Source organism: Dasypus novemcinctus, chromosome 7 (genome assembly GCF_030445035.2).
Source record: "Dasypus novemcinctus isolate mDasNov1 chromosome 7, mDasNov1.1.hap2, whole genome shotgun sequence".
Lineage (NCBI taxonomy): Eukaryota > Metazoa > Chordata > Mammalia > Cingulata > Dasypodidae > Dasypus > Dasypus novemcinctus.
In genome coordinates, this window is record NC_080679.1 from 119,394,447 (window position 1) to 119,414,807 (window position 20,361).

A 20,361-nucleotide genomic window follows, 5' to 3' on the forward strand; every position below is an offset into this window, starting at 1 on the left:
ATGACATTTCCAGCATTGATTTTCTCCAGAATGATTATGGAGCAATTATCAATAGTTAACTAGACAGTGAGAAGCCTATGGATAGGAAAACACCTAATGAGATTATGAATAAAATAACAAATGAAAACATGTTTTTCAAAGAGAAATGGGGATTCTCATATGTGTAGAAAACCATCTAGCAAACCAAATGGCTGCATTTAAAGATAGGGTTCAATTTCAGTCATGTTACTAAATTATACATTGTTTTTAAGAACATTTGTGGATATAATAACTTAAACAATTGGGACCATGAGTTTGGATAAAGTCATTTGATGCAGATTTAGCTTTTTTAGTGATTAATAGATCTCTAATTGGATGTTTTTGTTGCTGAACTGATGTTGTTTAAACCAATATATTGGAGAAATCTTATTTTTAGGTAGCAGGACTGGGAGATAAATTAGAATTAGTATCCAGACTCTGTTGTTTCTCTTTCTTCTCTCTCTCAACATATTTATTGAAACCTGCTTTAGTTTGCTAAAGGCTGCTGGGAGCAATATGCCAGACATGGTTTGGCTTTTATAATGGGAATTTATTAGATTAAAAGCTTAAATTTCTCAGATTGTGAAAATTAATCAAGGCTTCATCAGGCAATGATTTTCTCCCTGAGGACTGGCTGCTGGCAATCCTGGACCTGTGCCACTTGGCAAGGCACACTGATGTCTCTGCTGTTCTCTGCCTTCTCCTCCAGGCTCACTTTCTTCCTGAGCTGAGCTGTGGCCATAAGGCACACAGCAGGGTCTACCGGTCTCTCCCCTCTCCTCCAGCCTCTTTGCTTTCAGCATTGGGACCTCCATGGGCCTCATGGCTCAGCCTCTCAGGGGCCTCATTCTGTGCCTTTGTGCTCTGCTGATTCTAGCCTCTGGGACCTCTCTCTCAGCCTCTTGGGTTTCTGTCTTTCTGGATTTTTCTGTGTCTGAGGCTCTTTATTCTCTTTTTAAAAAGGACTCCAGTGAGAGGATTAAGAGCCACCCTAGGTCACACCTTACTTCAGCAACCCAATCAAATAGCCCTTAATTGAACTAATCTAATCAAAGGTTCACAGTAGTTTCAATTTAAGAATACAATTTTCTTCCATATAAAAGACCATAACCAACACAAATGCCCTCCATTGGATACCTAGCATCTTGCCAGACATTGGCTACCGTATTTGTGAATAAAACAGATTCTGTTTCTGGTCTCCTGATACAATCTAGCAGAAAAACAATAATAAATAAGGAAACAAAGATATAATAAGTAAGTGCAATTAAGTAAACAAATAGGATGTAATGACGGGGGGGGGGGGGGGAACTGTGCGTGCTGGGGGGGGAGGGCACCATTACTACAATAGAATCGACAGTAAAGATCTTCTCCATCTCTGAGCCAACAAAGACCTTAAAAGGTGAGGTGGACCCAATTGCCAGATGTGGTGAGTTACAAGGCAGGGGAGCCTAAGGGAAGATAAACTTGGTATCTTCAAGGACTAGAAAGAAATGCCCACCATAATAGGGAGGTATCACAAGCATGCATTCATTAACATTCCTTTATTTTCCAAGTTTATACTTTGCATTTTGGGGGTAACATGTTTTTCTTCTTTTTAATATCAAATTACTTCAATAGTTACTGACTAATTCTCATTTGTGAGAAGGTAAGATAGACTGTGAGCATGCAAGGAAGAAAAAAATAAAAAGAAAACAAAGAACTTAAACCTCACACTCCAGTGGGAAAAAGACTCGTGATATAAAAGAGGTATTATACGCATGAGAAGAAGTTATACAGGTTTAGAAAAAGGCAAGAAGGGTGTCTAGTTTTGCTTAGGGATTGGCAGTCAATCAGAGAAAGCTGTGAGGCTAATTTCTTGAAGTTTCTGAAACTTCTAAGGAGGATGGAGAGGAGGATATTGTAGATAAGTAGGATAGTAAATTCAATCTCATAGAAGCATGAAAGAGCTAGTTACACCGAGAAAATTGCCAGTTATAAGTTAAACTGGGGCTCTAGGGGCAACATGGGAGGGGCTGGGGAGTCATACAAGAAGGAACTAGAGCCTCAAGGGAGGCAGAAACTTATCCATGTAAACCTTGGGAATCACAGTGATGTTCAAAGGTTATCTGAGATTGGAGATGAAAAGCCCATGAATTAAAAAAAATGGTTGCAACTAGATAAGGAAACTGGGGAACCAACTCCTTTCAATGCTCCCTATTTGTCACCTATCCTAAGTTATCATAAAATAGCTCACAATCAGAACTAATTTCCAGTGGTTCTCAGTTCTGACCATATCAGAGTAACCTGGGGGCTTCATAAAAGCACTGGGGTCTAAGTTTTACCACAGTCAAAAAGATCATAAGCTCTGTGGGGCAAGACCAGTGAATGAACTAGACACTAGGAACACAGCTGAGAAAGATTACAAGTCACATGTGGCCCTCCCAGCACTTCCCTCCTTCCAGTGTCAACTCAATGTGGTGATATGGTGTATTTCCCTTTCCTTATTCACTCCCTCCATCCCATTGTTTGGCATTTAGAAATGTCTGAGAAATTTTCTCATGATCTCATTTTATTTGCTGAAACATTTTCTTTTTTTTCCTGACTGGGAAAATTCTACTCATCCTTTAAGAATCAATTCAAATATCTCCTAAATGAAATATTTATTCCTACTCCTAGGAAAAGTTAAATATTCCTTGGCAAAACAGTTTGAGGAAAGCTCTGTTGAAGTACCTCTCACACTGGTCCTCATGAGACAACTTGCATTTCAGATTATAAACGACTCAAGGGCTTAGTTGGCTAGGAATTGAATGCATAGCACCTGGTCTAGTGCCTGCACCATACTGAAGTCTTGAATTCATGAGAGAAGAAGGGAGGGAGGCTGGCTGGCAGGCAATGACAAACCAAGGCACAAGTTAATCAGAATGAATGGACTAGCTTGCACTTCAGAGTGTCTTTAGCAGTCAGGGTGTTTAGGTACCAGAGCCCTCAATGGAAGGGCATAAAAAAGGAAAAGAGGTGCAAAAGAGACACTTTACTTACCTCAGGGTTTTCAACTTTGCGAGCTTTTTCCTTTGTTCTTTTTTAGCTTTAGGATGTTTTCTTCAAATGAGCCCTTATTTGAAGGCCTAACATACAGAATGAAATATAGTAGTTCTCAAAGTGTGGTCCCCAGACCAACAGGGTCTCGGAACCTATTAGAAATGCACATTCTCACACTGCACCCCAGACCTACTGCATCAGCAGCTCTGGGTAGGGGGCCCACTAATCTGATTTCATAACCCTTTTCAGGTGTTTCTGATGCAAGTTCAAATTTTCAGAACCAGAGGTATAGGTACAAATGGGACTATTTGTCCTTCCACAGAGTCCTCAGGTTTTCACAGAGTGAGATCCAGTGGGCTGACCTTGCAGGATGGGGTGCGCTCCTGGCACAGGCACAATTCTGTGCTGCCCGAGGCCAGAGTTCCCCATGGTTCTCTGTATATTTATGTTTTAGAAGAGTTGGCTCTGCTGATTAGGTTTAGACTCAGGCTTTGGTCATCCACACAAAGCCATGTTTACCAGTAACCAGAACTTTTGCCTGGAAAAAAAAAAGCTAATCAGTCAAAGCAGTTAACAGTTCAATATCTGCAGCTTGTTCAATTCTGCACAATTTCTCCTAAACAATTCCTTCATAACATTGTATCTTTGATGACTGGTCCCAAAGCCATCCACATGCCTATAGGTACTTTTGACTTGGCATATGCTAAACAGGTCCCCAAGCTACCATTCCAACTAATTTCATTTTGACAGTTGACTTCTTTATTCTGAGATGTAGTGTGATCTGAAGGGTTTTTTTTTTTTCCTCCTCTACTTAAGAATTCATAGCTGTGTTAATTTAGCATCCCTCCTCATTACATAGTTTCTGAGTAAGTTATATAGAAGTGAAGAATGATAAATCAGATGGCCAAGCCTACATTACTCAAGACATTTTAATAGTATTAATCTGGGATAACTTTTAATTGTCCATTCTACAGTCTTTAATGCTAAGAAGATATAGATGTTTCCATTATTCTAATTGTATTTCAAATAAATATATGGGCTCAAATTTTCCCCTTAACCCTATAAAATAGAAGGCTAAATTGAGAGATGTTTCTATGCTTGGAAAATGAATTATTTTACAGAAAAACCTTGATTAATCTCATTAGAAAACAGCAGGAACTGCAATTAACTGTATGTTGTCTGCACTTAGCTTGCAAAAATAACTAAGGATAAAAAAATTTTATCAGGAAATTTTTTTAAAAAGTCTTCCAAAAACATTTAAAGCAACTTCCTATGCCTTTAATGTCTATAGTCTAGTTAAATGAAACTTGATGGCAGATAACCTTGTGATCCTGTAAAATTTTCAGTTGCAAAACAAAACGTTGATTATTTTCAAAAGCTCTATGTGCAAGATAAAAAATGGACAAATGTATTTTCAAAGGATTTCCAACAGTACTATTGAGACAAATTGGGTTAATTTTAAGTTATTGGGAAAAAAATTCTCCAAGGATTCTATTTAATCAAACTTTTATTATAATAATGCATATATTCATTATAATTAGGAGAAACAGCAATCCACCCAGAAAAGTGAATTTTCCAGATAATTGATGCTTTCCACATTAAGCACCAAAACATTTTTATATTAGCTATGTTGGTTGTTATCAAATCTTTCGTGTCCTGCTTAAACAAGAGGACAATGACTTTCTTTAGACTTTCCTGTGCTGGTATCATTTATATGGGTAGGATTAGCATATGAGAAATTAGGTTGTATCACATTATCTTCCAGAGAGCAGGGATTGGTTATTTCTTTTTTTTTTTAAGATGTATTTATTTATTTATTCCCCCCCCCCACAACCCCCCTGCTGTTTTTGCCATCTGTGTCCATTCACTGTGTGTTCTTCTGTACCTATTTCTCTTTCTGTCTTCTCTTCTTGTCTTTCTCCTCTAGGATTCACTGGGATTTGATCCTGGGGACCTCTGATGTGGAGAGAGTTTCCCTGTCAATTGTGCCACCTCAGTTCCTGATCTCTGCTGTGCTTCACCTTGACTCTCCCCTTGTCTCTCTTTTGCTGCATCACCATCTTGCTGTGTGACTCACTTGTGCGGGCACTGGCTCACCACACGGGCATTTGACTTCCTATGTGGGCAGGTGGCTCGCCACGCGGGCACTCACATGGGCACTGGCTCACCACACAGGCATGCTTTCTCTTCTTCTTTTTCACCAGGAGGTCCCAGGATTGAACCCAGGTCCTCCCATATGGTAGGCAGAAGCCTTATCACTTGAGCTACATCTGCTTCCCATTTATTTATTTATTTCGACACTAATCCCAAACCAGTGATCAATAAATTTTTTTTTAAAAAAAGATTAAAAAAACCTCTACTTTTATCTTCTCTTCCTGCTGTCTCTGAATACCACTATTGTCCAGAGGAAGATTTTATTCAAAGTTATTTGGGTCTGAGCCTAAGAGTGTCTCTTCCTATCATACTTCACAACTAGAAGGTTGTGGGGACAAGGAAAGTAATTTGGACCAGAAAGGCAGAGGGCAGGGCATACAAGGCATGTAAGCATTTAGGCGGCAGTAGGTCAGATACCAGGAAATTAAGTTGAGCTCAAGGGGGCAAAATGAGAGCTCTGAAGTCCATTGACTTAGACAGCATCTGGGAAGCTGCTAAAAACTGGAAGTGGGATGGAGTGAGAAGAGGGGTGAAAACAAAGTAGGTCAGAGTGCCAGGCATATACTTAAATAGTTAGCAACCAGTCAATTTATGGGAATTGAAGCAGATGGAATAATTGGAAAAAGAGAAACAATATTTGGAATCAGTACACCAACAATTCAACTGATGTCTTAGCTTCAGTACTCATTATTTCTTAAATTCTGAATTCACCCACTTCTCACCATGGCAACAACACCACCCTAATCTGAGCTACCATATTTCTCCCATAAGCTATAATACTACAAAAGTTTCTCCATGCAAGAGATGCTATGCTGGTGGGGGTCTACCCAGACCCCCTTTACCAGGCAGGTGTCCCCATGCCCCAGCAGCTGTGAGCTTTTGGCTGCTAAGGGTCCACAGCTACATCTTTCTAAGAATTAACCCTAACATATAGGGAAGTGCCTGGAGAATGCACTCTCTGCACAGGTCCCAGTCAATGTTTAATTGATGCAGGGACACAAAAGGCCAGCTCTCTTGCCTCAAGGGGAGAAATCTGTGGTGCTATGCACACTCCAGGGTTTCCTGTGGGATCACGCTGATGAGACGAGATGTCAGCTAACGCCAACCCTCATTGCGTTTCTAACCTGGCTGATTCCCACCCTCCTCAATTACTTACAGGTTTTCCTTCTGAGCCCTCTTCTTTACATACGAAGTCCTTTCTCAGGACTTTTTCTGGGAAACCAGATATAAGATACTCTGTCACTCCATTTTCTGCCTTACGACGTGAGAAAATATGGTTAATTAACTGACAAGAATGCTCCTATGATTGTCCAAAATTATATTTGCTAATTTCATTCTGAAAAGGTCTGCTTTATTTATCTTTAAGTACCACACTTGGGATTGAACCCTTGACCTCATATGTGGGAAGCTGGAGCTCAACAGCTTGAGCCACATCAGCTTCCTTGAGTTGGTCTTTTTGCTTGTTTTATGTTTTCATTTTTTCAGGAGGCACTGGGTACCTAATCCAGGACTTCTCAGGTGGGAGCCAGTGCTCAACAGCTTGAATCACATCCAGGTCCACATTTTTAAAGTGAGAAAAATTTGCGTCAAAAGGAAAAAGGCCAAATTCAATTTCTGACTCCATAAACATTGAAACATTATCCAGTTACTTAACTGGTTCTACTTGGAAAATGTTTGAGAAACTCTCTGAAAATGGACAAATATGTCAAACAGAAAAGTAAGATATATTAGAAACAAAAAAGATGTTTTCAAAAGAAGGAAATTAATTCTTTCTGACTACTTTGATTTTTATTGGGTACTTCACAAATTAATCGATTTGTTCACTTAACTTTTATGTTGTTTTCCCTATGTTACAGCTGAATATATTGAGGCTCAGATGATTTAAGAAAGTTTTTCAAGGTCATGTAACAAGTAAGTCTTAAGTTGTGGTACGATACAAGGGACTTGAAGCTAAGGTTTTTATTATTTTTATTTTTTTATTTTTCACACCACCAGTATATTTCAAAGGCATTGAAAGAAGGCTAACTCAGCAAAGTGCTTAGTTAGAAAAAATAAAACAAGAAGTAGAGTGGTATTTTAAGGGTTCAAATGACTTTGGAAAATGCTATATATTATATCACTGTTGAGACAACTCTATAGTCTGAGTCTTCTGATCAGATACTTTCTTGTCAATTTTAAAATGTTTGTATAAGAAGAAGTTCTGGGGTGGTAATTTACAGACATTTCCCTCCCTTCTCTAGGGATTTGCTCATATTCTAGGGCAATAAAGATAATGTCTCTCTCTGCAGGGGAGGATAGCTGGGTTTGCTAACAGTCCTTTTCTAAGACTGAAGTTTCCTTATGCTCAGTGGCCTTCAGATGATCCCTTCAGAGGTCGCTTTGTGTACAGCATTCCCCTGAGCCCTCCTCCACATCCCCCTATGGGGCTTGAGGGACAGGTGGCAGTGATGAACACATGAAGCTCCTGCTGCTTCTGTGATGAGAGTAATGAACTATCTAAATCCACTGGAGTTTACTGTCTCCTAACCAGCTAAATCTATGGAAGTATGAAAGCAACCTAAAAGCTTTGTACCATGCTTCTGCTTAGGGACTACTTGATAACTTGACAATCCCCCTCTTAGGAATTCACCATTCAGGGTCAGGGCTCCAGTAGGGAAACATATTTAATTCCATTTTACAAAGCGTAATTCATTTTCCTCTGTTGCATACTCATCTAGCCTGTAGCAGAACAGTGGCAGAAGAGCTGGCAGCAGAGCTGGTTTGAGGTCTCAGAAACAGCACAAACTTACTTAGTATTTTCTCCTGTCTCACTTGAAGTTTGATCCTCCCCTTTCCAAGCATAGTCAGAAAAGGCCATGAGGCAGTTGCTACACCTCTGAGTCACTGCTCTTATTTGCTTTTCCTGAATCAACCACCTTCCCTAGTTTTAATTGCATGTCTTGGCCCATTCTTGAAGTAAGGATAAATTCATAAAAACAGATATTTTTCCTTCTTAAACAGCAGCTCAGGTGGAAGCTCTTAAACAGTAGATCAAGTGCTTCTGTTGGCTGCCGGTGTTTCTTCTACATCTTTTCAGCTGCTCACTCTAATTTTTGTACTCTACTGTCTAATCTCTGAGAGAGTCCTGACTTTCTTCTCTCTCCTGTTCATTCCTTGGTATAATTGTGCAAGCATCTAAGAAACGGAAATGATGTGATGTGAACCCTTCTCAGAGCCAGTCTGAGAATTCTGCAAGAGGAACTATCAAGTAATAAAAAAGAACTCAGCTGGAAATATACACTGGAAAAATAAATTGGAAAATAGCTTTAAATGTTTTTGAGTGGTCTCAAGGCATATAAAAGGAAGCAGAATATAGAAAATGATGAACAAAACTTCCAGGGCTGCCTCAATAAGTAGCTCTGAAAAGAGCTGTGAATTTCCTTCCTTATACACAGCAGGCTGCCAATAACCAGACAGGCAAATCGAACAATTAGATGCTCTGGGGCAGCATCGGATCAGATCCATAACATAGCATTCTGTGTGGAGCTCTAACTATTGTCTGAATAGAAATGGTGTCAGGCCATAAAAGATTATTTCTAACCTCCACAAAATGAGGAAAACTGTGAAATTTATTCCTCTTTTGAGTATCTGTGAAGTGTCTACTGGTCTGACATGTACCAAAGGGTATAGGGATGAGAGACACTGACTTCTCCAAAATCTAGAGGAGGAAACAGATGAGTAAAATAGTTAATAAAATATAGTTTGGTAAGGGTTATAGAAGCAATACATATGTGCTGCTGGGAGACCAAGGAGAAAGGCATTTTAACTCAGACATGGGGGAGTCTGAAGGAGCTGAGCCCTAATTTGAGTTTTTCTGGATTAGTAAAAGTTTGCTGGGTTAAATCAAACAAACAAACCAGAGACTAAAGATTCTAAGAAAATGCAGTGTTGTGTTCAAGGGTGTGAAAGGACAGGTGCTTGCATATATACTGTAAGCCTTTCTGGCTTGAAACCATACGAGGAAGGGTTAAGAAATGAATCTGCAGAGTTGGAAGAGGCAAACCCTGGAAGGCCTTTTGTGTCACCTAGGGGGCTTGGATTTCACCCTGACAGTAAAAAGAAATGACTTACATGTGTGACACAATGGAAGGAGACAATAGGCGAGCTTTCTCTCTCTTTTTCCTGTTATGGCCTTCAGGGTGCGCTAACACTGGTTAGTATAATGACCAATAACTTATAAATCAAAGTATGTACAGCTGATAAAATAAATATATAGGCAATTAAAGGGTTTTCTGGGGACATAGTTTTTTTTTTTTTTACATTCTCCTCATTTAGTTTATGGTTTTCTCCTCACTTAATTTGTGTTTTTAGATGTCAACATAATAGTTTTTGTATTTCATAAAGATTAAACAAAAATGCTAATGAAAGCAGATTGCACTGTCAGTTTTATCTGGTGTGTATTCCAGGCAGGGAAAATATGGTAGTGTTAATAAAGAGTCCAAAGAAAGGATCATGTTGAATTGGCACATTTCTAATGCCACATATCCTAGTGGCAATGAAAATAGGAAAAGGAAAATTGGCAGCAGATAGCTTAGAATTGGCCTATGTGGTCTCCAACTAAAGACAGACTAATGGGTTTCAGCCAAGTCTGAGTATGGCAGCTCTGGCAACTCCTCTCATCCACCCCTTTCTATTCCTATAGATTATTCTTTCAAGTGGTCTCCTCATTGTCAGCTTCTCTGATGAGACCCTGGATCCTGGCAGCATTTTGAGACTACTCGGAGTACCAGTGCTTTTAGATAATCTCCATAGACTTGGCTCTTCCACAGAGAGATTGATTTAAATTTGGCACAATCTACCAAGCATATCCAATATTAAAAAAACAACAACTGTGTTTTATGGTGATAACAGGCTTTTTTTTTTCTTTTTGCAACTGCTTTTGGTAAATACTGCTTTAAAAATTACTTGTATGCCTTAAACAATGTAAGTAAATGGTGTTGCAGTGAATGTAGAAAGACGGAAAGATAGTTCATTTATTCTGAAAAGCTGCATCTTTTTATATTATTTATACTGCTGTACTTGACATATTTCAATGTTTTTCATTTTCTTGCAATTGTGGGTTCTTAAATTGCTATTTTTCATCATGTCTCTATTACATACAGATACCTTTTTAGCTGAGACATTCTGAATTTAAAAAAAAAATTGATCTGCATTTAACCGACTTGAAGAGTCATCTACATATTAAAAACTTAACGTCTATACCTGGAAAGGAATGAGAATTCTTTCAGACTTTTATAGTTTCAAATTTCTAAGACACTGCCAAAATTTTGTCACCATACTAATATGTATGAGATGGGCAAATTAGAAATAGTGATGTTTAACTCTGGATTTATTTAATAATATTTGTCTTCATGAAGGCTAGATCTGTATCAAAAGTCCCAAAATATAAAAATTAAAAGTTTATATAATTATTTTGTCTTAAAATATTTTTGCAACATATGAATGAAAATTTGATGTTATGAAAATCATTAGCAGTTGAATATAACGCCAATTAGATTAAGTAGGAAAACATTTCAATTCTTTACCATCAACATAATATTTTGCTGAAATTAGCCATTTATAAATATAATTCTAGGGAAGAAGACTTCACTGTGCAGAGTATAAGTTGAATGCTTGGGAAAAAAAATCCAAAATCTGCTGTAACTTTAAAGGTCTCTACTTTTGTAATATAACAAATAAGCTGTCTAGACTGCCATGCTAGGATGCTAGTTTTTAAATGAACATGGCATGAAATGGCTTGTCTATTTTAGGTCAGTCATGTCAAACAGGAAAGCATCAACTCTATATATTTTATTCAGGCTAGTGACCTTTAACATGGGATATTTTAAATTTTTATCATTTCAGGAGTAGTCTAATGTCTGACCATTACCAGCTTCTAGAAATTGAACTTTATAGCCTTGATCCACCTCTACCGTACAATAAGTTTATTTTTGTGGTAAAAGTGTGTGCATGTATGTTGGACAGCATGTATAAGAAATTTGATGTTAATATCATATATTTATTTTGCATTTTAAAGAAAAATTTTTCAATGAAGTCTGCCAAAATATGATCCTAATATCCCCAAAAGATTATGAATTCTTTTTTTTTTTTGACATGACATGAAAAATTGTAATTTACCCTTGCTATATATTAGAAAGGTATATTCAAAATAGCTGAAAATCCTACATACCAGTCAGAGGCTATTTCTTATGAAGAACAAATCTCAATCACTTGCTGATAGGCATTTTGCACTACAAAGAATTTACCAGCAAAAGAGCAGAGCAATGAATAGAATATTTAACTCTTGGTATATTTAATTTTCTTTAAACAGGTCATATAAAAATCTGCATTCATTGAAAAAATAAGTCAGTGAGTGACCATTTGCTTCCAAGAAAATTTGTGAGTTTACTCCAAAGAGTACCCTCCTCATATGCATTTAGAATGTAATTAAGTTTTTAGGAAGTTGAATATTAATTCCTCAGAAGTCCATGTTCTCTAGAAAAGCTAAGTATACAAAAATATAAATGTTAGAAAAGTTTTCTGTAATGTGAATATTTTTATTTCATTGAAGTTATGCACATATATAGAATTCCCATATAACACCCCATCACCAACACACCATACCATGGTGGAACATTTGTTAGAGATTATGAGATAATATCATCAGACTATTACCCCCAATCATGGTCCATAGCCTACATTTGGCACACTTTTTCCATACTCCCCATTATCAACACAGTACATCTTTGGCATATGCATGAATATTACAATGTTGCTATTAACCACAGTCTATAGGTCATATCAACTGTATTTTTCACATACACCTCCACATTCTTACCACCCTGCAATAGTGACATACATCTGCTCTAACTCACAGAAGGATATACATGCATCTGTACCATCAACCACAATCCTCACCCACCTCTGGGTTCACTGTGTTATTCAGTCCCTAAATTAGTCTCTAGCTTTCTTACAACTGACATTTACATCCCTAGACTACTCTTTCAAGCCACATTCCCATTTATAAACCAGCTGCTACTCACTATAATGTGTTACCTTCAACTCTATCCATTTCCACACTTTTATAGTCAAGTTAATTAAAACTTCTATATACGTTAAGCATCAGTTGTCCTTTCCGGACCTCCTCTTATCTCCTTATAACCTATACTCTAGGTTTTAACTCCATGTGTTTATTCTTTGTATTTAGTTCATATTAATGAAACCATGCAATATTTTCCTTATGTGTCTGGCTTACTACATTTAGCACACTATTTTCAGATTAATCTATGTTATCATATGTGTCCCAATTTCATTTCTTCTTCTTACTAATATACATATACTATCCATTTATATATTCCACACATTGCTTATCTATTCATTGGTTGATTGACACTTGGGTTGTTTCCATCTCTTGGCAATTGTGAATAATGCTGCTGTGAACATCGGTGTGCAGATGTCTGTCTGTGTCACTGTTTTCAGAACTTCTGGATATATCCCTAGTAGAGAAATCACTAGAGCATTTGGCAGTTCTGTATTTAGCTTCCTGAGGAACCACAAACCGTCTTCCACAGAAGCTGCACTATTTTACAATCCCACCAACAGTGAAGGAGTGTTTCCAGTTCTCCACATCCTCTCTAGCACTTATTGTTTTCTATCTTTTTAAATTATGACTATTTTATGAGATATGAGATGATATCACATTGTTATTTTGATTTGCATTTCCCTAATAGCTGGTTATATGGAACATTTTTTTCATGTAATTTTTGGCCATTTATATTTCCTCTTTGGAGAAATGTCTGCTTAAATCTTTTGCCCATTTTTTAATTAGATTGCTTGCTCTTTTATTGTTAAGTTGTATGGTCTCTTTATATAGAATGGAAATCAAACCCATTGGAAATGTGATTTCCAAGTATTTCTCCCACTGAGTGAACTACCTTTTCACCCTCTTGATGGAAGTCCTTTGAATCACAAACTTGTTTAATTTCATGGAGGTCCCATTTATCCATGTTTTCTTTCATGCCTGGTGCTTTGGGTGTAAGGTTTTAGAATCTACCACCTACCACTGGGTCTTTAAAATGTTTTCCTATATTTTCTTCTATGAGCTTCATGGTTCTTACTTTTATATTTAGGTCTTTGATCCTTTTTGAGTTAATTTTTGCATACAGTGTAAGATAAGGGTCCTTTTTCTTTCTTTTGGCCGTGGATATCTAGTTCTAGTAGCACCATTTGTTGAATAGACTGTTCTGCCTGAGCTGTGTGGGTTTGACAGGCTTGTCAAAAATCACTTAATCATAGATGTGAGGGTCTGCTTCTGAACCATCAATTCGGTTCTATAGGTCTGTGTGTCTGTCTTTATGCCAGTGCTATGCTGGTTTTTGTTGTTTTTTGTTTGTTTGTTTTGTTTTATTTTTACCACTGTAGCTAGTTATATGATTTAAAGTCCAGAAGTGAAAGTCCTAAAACTTCGCTTTTCCTTTCTAAAATGTTTCTGGCTATTCAGGACCCTTTGCCCTTCCAAATAAACTTGATAATTGTGTTTCCATTTGTTAAAAAATGCTAGTGGAATTTTTATTGGGATTGTATTGAATATACATATCAATTTAACTAGAATTGAGAGCTTACTGATATTTAGTCTTCTAATTTGTAAGTATGGCATATTCTTCCATTTATTTAGATATTTTTTATTTCTTTTAAGAATGCATTGTAGTTTTCTGAATTTAAATGCTTTACATGCTTTGTTAAGTTTATTCCTAAATACTTGATTCTTTTAGTCGTTAGTGTAAGTGGAAATTTTTCTTGACTTCCTCATCAGATTGCACATTACTAGTGTACAGAAACACCACTGATTTTTCATATTGATCGAGTATCCTGGAACTCTACTGAAATTGTTAGCTCTAGCAGCTTTACTGTAGATTTTTAAGGACCTTCTAGGTATAGGATCATATCATCTGTGAATAGTGAAAATTTTACTTCATCCTTTTCAATTTGGATGCCTTTTACTTCTTTTTTCTTGACTGATTGCTGTAGTTAGCACTTCTAGCACTATATTGAATAACACTGGTGATAGGTAGGCATTCTTTTCTTGTTTCTGACCTCAACAGGAAAGCTTTCCAACTTTTTCCATTGAATACAATGTTAGCTGTGGGGTTTTCAAATCTGGTCTTTATCGTATTGAGAAAGTTTCCTTCAATCCTATCTTTTGTAGTATTTTTATCAAGAAATGATGCTGTATTTTGTAAAATGCCTTTTCTGTATCAATTGATAGGATCATGAGAGTTTTCTTCTTTGATTTATTAATGTGGTGCATTTATGCTGATTCATTTTCTTTTGTCAAACCACCTTTGCATGCCTGGTCACTTGATCATGATGAATAATTATTTTAATGTGTTGCTGGATTTGATTAGCAAGTATTTTGTTGAAGATTTTTGCATCCATATTCATTAGGGAAATGGGTCTGTAATTTTCTTTTTTGTTGTTGGTATTAGGGTAATATTGGCTTCATAGAATGAGTTTGGTAGCATTCCTTCTTCAATTTTTTGGAAGAGCTTGAGCAAGATTGGTATTAAATCTTTGAATGCTTGGTAGAACTTACCTTTGAAGCCATATGGTTCTGGGCTTTTCATTTTGGGGGAGTTGTTTGATGAGTATTTCAATCTCTTTACTTGTGATTGGTTTGTTGAGGTCATCTATTGCTTTTAGGGTCAGTATAGATTGTTCATACATTCCTAGGAATTTTTCCATTTCATCTATATTGTCCAGTTTTTTTGGCATACAGTTGTTCATAGTATCCTCTTATAATCTATATATTTTTCCCCCTGTGGGGTCAATAGTAATGTCCCATTTTCATTTTTTATTTCATTTATTTGCATCTTCTGTTTTTTTTTTTTTTTTCTTTGTCTTTCTAGCTAAGAGTTTGTGGATTTTGTTAATCTTTGTGAAGAACCAACTTCAGTTTTGGTAATTCTCTCTATAGTTTTTTGTTCTCAATTTTATTTATTTCTGCTCTTGTCTTTGTTATTTCATTCCTACTATTTTCCTTGGTAATAGTTTGCAGTTCTTCTTCTTGTTCCATCAAATGTGCAGTTATGTCATTGATTTTATCTCTTTCTTCTTTTTTAATGTAAGCACTGGGACTAAAAATATCCCCCTCAGCCCTGCCTTCAGTGCATCCCATACGTTCTGATATGTTGTATTCTTGTTGTCATTTGTCTTGAGATATTTATTGATTTCTCTTGAAATTTCTTCTTTGACCCACTTACTATTTAAGAATGTATTGTTTAATCTCCATATATTCGTGGACTTCCCCTTTTTCTGCCTCTTGTTGATTTCCAACTTTATGCCACTATAATCAAAGAAAGTGTTTTGTGTAACTTAGATCTTGTGTTTATTCAGATCTGCCTTGTAACCCAACACACAGTCTATCCTGAGAAAGATCCATGAGCACTTGAAAAGAATGTATATCCAGCTGATTTGGGATGCAAGGTTGTTTATGTCTATTAGGTTTAAGTCTATTTATCATATTATTCAAACTCTGTTTCTTTACTGATTCTTAGCCAAGATGTTCTATCCATTGCTGAGAGTGGTATATTGAAGTCTCCAACTATTTTTGTAGAGATATCTATTACTCCCTTCAGTTTTGCCAGAGTTTGCCTAATGTATCTTGGGGCATCCTATTTAGGTGCAAATACATTTATTTCTTCCTGATGATTTGACCCTTTTATTAATATATAATGTCCTTCCTTGTTTCTATTAACAGTTTTGCTTTTAAAGTCTATTTCATCTGATATGAGTATACTCCAGCTTTTATTTTTGGTTACTGCATGCATGGGATATATTTTTCCAGCCATTCACATTCATTCTATTGGTATCTTTGGGTCTAAGTTAAGTTTCTTGTTTACAGCAATATGGCTCATATTTTCTTATCCATTCTGCCAGTCTGTGTCTTTTGATTGAGGAATTTAATCTATTACCATTCAATGTTATTATTACAAAGGCAGTTCTTATTTCACCCATTTTAACTTTGGGTTTTATGTGTCATATTTTATTTTCACCACTCTTTTGACAATTCTAGTTACTTTTACTGATGTAATCTTCCTTTCTAGACTCTCTTCCAAGCCCCTCTCTCCTCTCTTTTCTTTTCAGGCTGTAGCACTCCCTTTCATATTTCCTGCAAAGCCAGTCTCTTTGTAACAAACTCTCTCAGTTTCTGTTTATCTGTGAATATTCTAACCTCACCCTCATTTCTGAAGGACAATGTTGCTGGATATAAGATTCCTCACTGGCAGTTTTTCTCTTGTGGTATCTTAACTATATCATACCACTGCCTTCTTGCCTCCATGGTTTCTGATGAGAAATTGACACAATTTTATTGGATATCCCTGATATTATATGCATTGCTTTTCTCTTGCTGTTTTCAGAATTCTCTCTTTGTCTTTGGAATTTGATATTCTGATTAATATGTTTCTTCAAGTTGGTCTATTTGGATTTATTTGTATGGGCATAGGTTGTGCTTCTTGGGTGTAAATATCTATGTCCTTCAGTAGAGTTGGGAAATTTTCTACCATTATTTTTTCAAATATTCCTTCTGCCCCTTTTCCCTTCTCTTCTTCTGGGACACCCATGAAACATGTTTTCATGTCTCTTGCTGTCATTTCCCTGAAACTCTGCTCAATTTTTTCCATTACTTTCTGTTTCTGTTCTTTTGTATGTTTGCTTTTGGGGGCCATGTCTTTAAGCTCACTGATCCTTTCTTCTGCCTCCTCAAATCTGCTGTGATATGCCTCCAGTTTACTTTTAATTTCATTAATAAATGAAAGCAATACACCTTTCATTCCCATAAGATCTATTTTTCTATGTATGCTTTGAAATTCTTCTTTGTGCCCACCCAGTGTCTTCTTAATATCCTTAATCTCTTTAGCCATCTCATTGAATTCATTAAGGAGATATGTTTGAGAATCTATGAATAGTTGTCTCAATTCCTTTATGTTGTCTGGAGATTTATCTTGTTCCTTTAACTGTGCCATATCTTCCTGTTTCTTGTTATAGATTGTAATTTTTTGTTGGTGTCTTGGCATCTGGCTTACTAGATATGTTTATTCTGGGTGCAGTTTCTCTCTTGCTTATTCTGTTATAGGAGACAAGGATGTAGTTGGTGCTGTAAACTGTGGAGGCTAAAGCTGCCCACATTGCTCCAGGGACAGATGAAGTGTCTCCCCCTCTCTCTTTTGCCAGCCATAGGGACAGAGCCACAGTCATGTGTAATAATCCAAGTCATGCAGGCCAAGACCATCTGTAGTTGCCCAGAGAGACTGATGAAGCTTCACACCCCTTCCTTCCATGCCTGGGGCAGGGGTAGAGCTTCAGAAATCTATGCCATGAAGGTCCAAAATGACTGAAGTTACCCAGGTAGACTGTCATAGCACCCCTCCCCCATAGGTGTGGAAATGTACCCTCTGGACTGCCCAACAATCTAATTCATGTGGGCTGAATGCACCTGCAGTTGCCTTGAGAGTCTAGAAGAGTACTGTCCCTTCTGCCCTTTAGGGGATAAGAATGGAACAACTGATGCCCAGCAGGTCAGTCCATGTAGGTTGAAAGTGCCTGCCATTGCCAGGAGAAGCTGAGGAAATACCATCCCCTCCTATCCTATTGGGGAATGGGAGTGGATCTATAGGCACCTAACAGTTTAGTCTCTATATGCCTAAGGTACCTTTCATTATCTGGAGAGGCTGAGGAAACACAGCTCCTCTCCTATCCTACTGGGGTGCAGTGGTGGAGCTCCAGGTGTCTGACTATTCAGTCAGTTCTGGCTGAATGCACCTGCAGTTACCTGGAGAGGCTGGTAGAGGTCCTGCCAGTTTCCTCCCTGCTAGAGATGGGGCTGGAGCATAGGCTAGGGCTGCAGTCTGGGTGGAAATCTGGTTTCCAATCTGGGTGGAAAGAAGGCAGTCCCTACCATCACTGTGAGTTTCAATCAACCCTGCTTCCCCTCATCCCAGGGGCAGAGTCAAATGGTGGATACTGGCCACTTTCTGATTTGGACAGTTTTGAACTTTAGCTGTTTTTAGGTAGCCAGCCAAATTACTAATCAGTAGCTGAAGTTTTTTGGAAATAGAGCTTCCAACTCCAGCCTCAGAATAGCTCCTGAGGTGGCTTGCACCACCAGAGTAGGATAAACACTGGCCTCCATGGCATAGAGTGCTTTACTCATGAATCTTCTCTGCAGATGGGCAGTTTTCTCCTTCCATTCTTTCAAGGATGTTGAAAGATGCTCTTCTGGTCTCCTGGAGCCCACATACATGTGCTTTAGATAGGTCTAGGTGATTACTAACTGCCCTGTGGGACAAGCTGACTCTTGGAGCTCCCTACTCTGTCACCATCTCCCCCTTCCTCTATATGAATTATTTTACTTACTAATTTTTATTAATTTTTAAATTCTTTTATCTGCTCATTAAGTGATGTATGTGAATAATGAAGCACTACTAAGGGGCCACCACAATAAATATGAGAAAGGTGCAAAAAATGTATGTTTCTGATAATATGGCAGGTAAGAAGCTATGAAACATACTCCTACTACAGTAAAATAAATATATATATATATGCTCAGTTATAACAACCATATATTTACTACATTTCTAAGTTTTCAAATGGAAAAGAAATCCCCAATGGCCTAACCACACCCACAATTACAATTAGCTAAAACTAAAAAAGGTAATATTAAACAATTTACAAATTCCAGTTTCTACTTTGGGGAAATTATTGCTAAAAATGCTAGGATTGGGAATCTAAGGTGGGTGCCTCATACAAAATGTGGGAGGTGAAACTGAGACTCCAAGATTTAGTCTGGACCTTCAAAATGGGTTAAAGATGTTCCAAATTAATAGTGGCCTCTGGCTCCCAAAAGAAGCAATTAAAAATCCTATCTAGAGGAAAATGTCTCCAAGTTTGGCTCTCAGGAATTCAATCACATATGAGCTCATACACAAAAAAATCAAATTAATAAACATATAATATATAAGCTACCATGTGTGAGAGTCTGCAGAAATAATGAACTTATCTAGACTCCTATGTAAGAAGTTGAAATGACTTTATATAGAATATAAAATAATACATATGAAATTTTTAAAGAAATCAAAGATGAAACCCAAAAATGATCATGTATTAAGAATTTATTTTTTAATAGTAAAGAGATTTGGGAAAGACTCAAATAGAAATCTTAGAAATCATCATTATCATTGAAATTAAAAATGTCATGGTCATTACACAGCTATTAGAAGAGCTAGAATCTAAATTAGCACTAATACCAAATACTTGGAAACATGTGGAGAAATTGAATTTCTTATGTTTTGCTGGTTGGAATTTAAAATGACATAGTCTCAGAATGTTCTCATAGACTAAATATGTACTTGACATTTTACCAAGCAACAATCACACTTGTGATCCTTTATCCCAGAAAAAATGACAAGTTTTCTCTCTCTCTCTCTCTTTCTCTCTCTCTTTCTCTCTCTCTCTCACACACACACACACCAACAAACTGTACACAAACTTTCATAATTGGAAACAACCCAGATGTCCTTCAATGGGTGAATGATTTAAAACATTCTGGTAGGTCCATACAATGGAATACAGTTTTAAAAAAGGAGCAAACTATTGCTACATGCAACCACCTGGATAGATCTCAGGGGCACTTAGTGAAAAAAAAGTCACTCTCAAAAGGTTATAAACTGTGTGATTCCGTTGATAGAGCATCCTTGAAATGAAAACCTCAGAGATGGAGAACAGATTAGTGGTTGCCAGGGTCATGGGTAGGGAAAGATATGAATATAAATGGAGTCCTTTCTGGTGAAGAAACAGTTCTGTATCTTGATTATGGTAGTAGCCAGGTGAATCTATAAATGGGATAAAAATTCAGAGACCTCTACTCATACATACATACACAGAGAGAGACAAGTAAATGCATGTAAAAATGGTGAAAGCTAAATAAGGTTAGCAATCAGTTAACAGTCTACCAATGTCAGTTTCCTTGTTTCTGATATTGTACTACAGTTATATAGCATGTCACTATTGGGAGAAGCTAATGAAAGGTAGATGGGCCTCTATGTACTTTTTTTTTGCTTTAATATCTGGTTTAATTCACTCGACATGTTTCAAAAG

General features: G+C 37.1%; 1 protein-coding gene across 1 annotated transcript in view; it reads left to right on the top strand.

Moving 5' to 3' along the window:
• The window catches only part of DPP10 (dipeptidyl peptidase like 10), a 1,447,377-nt gene that overhangs the window by 335,358 nt on the left and 1,091,658 nt on the right, over positions 1-20,361 (top strand). The window lies entirely within an intron of this gene.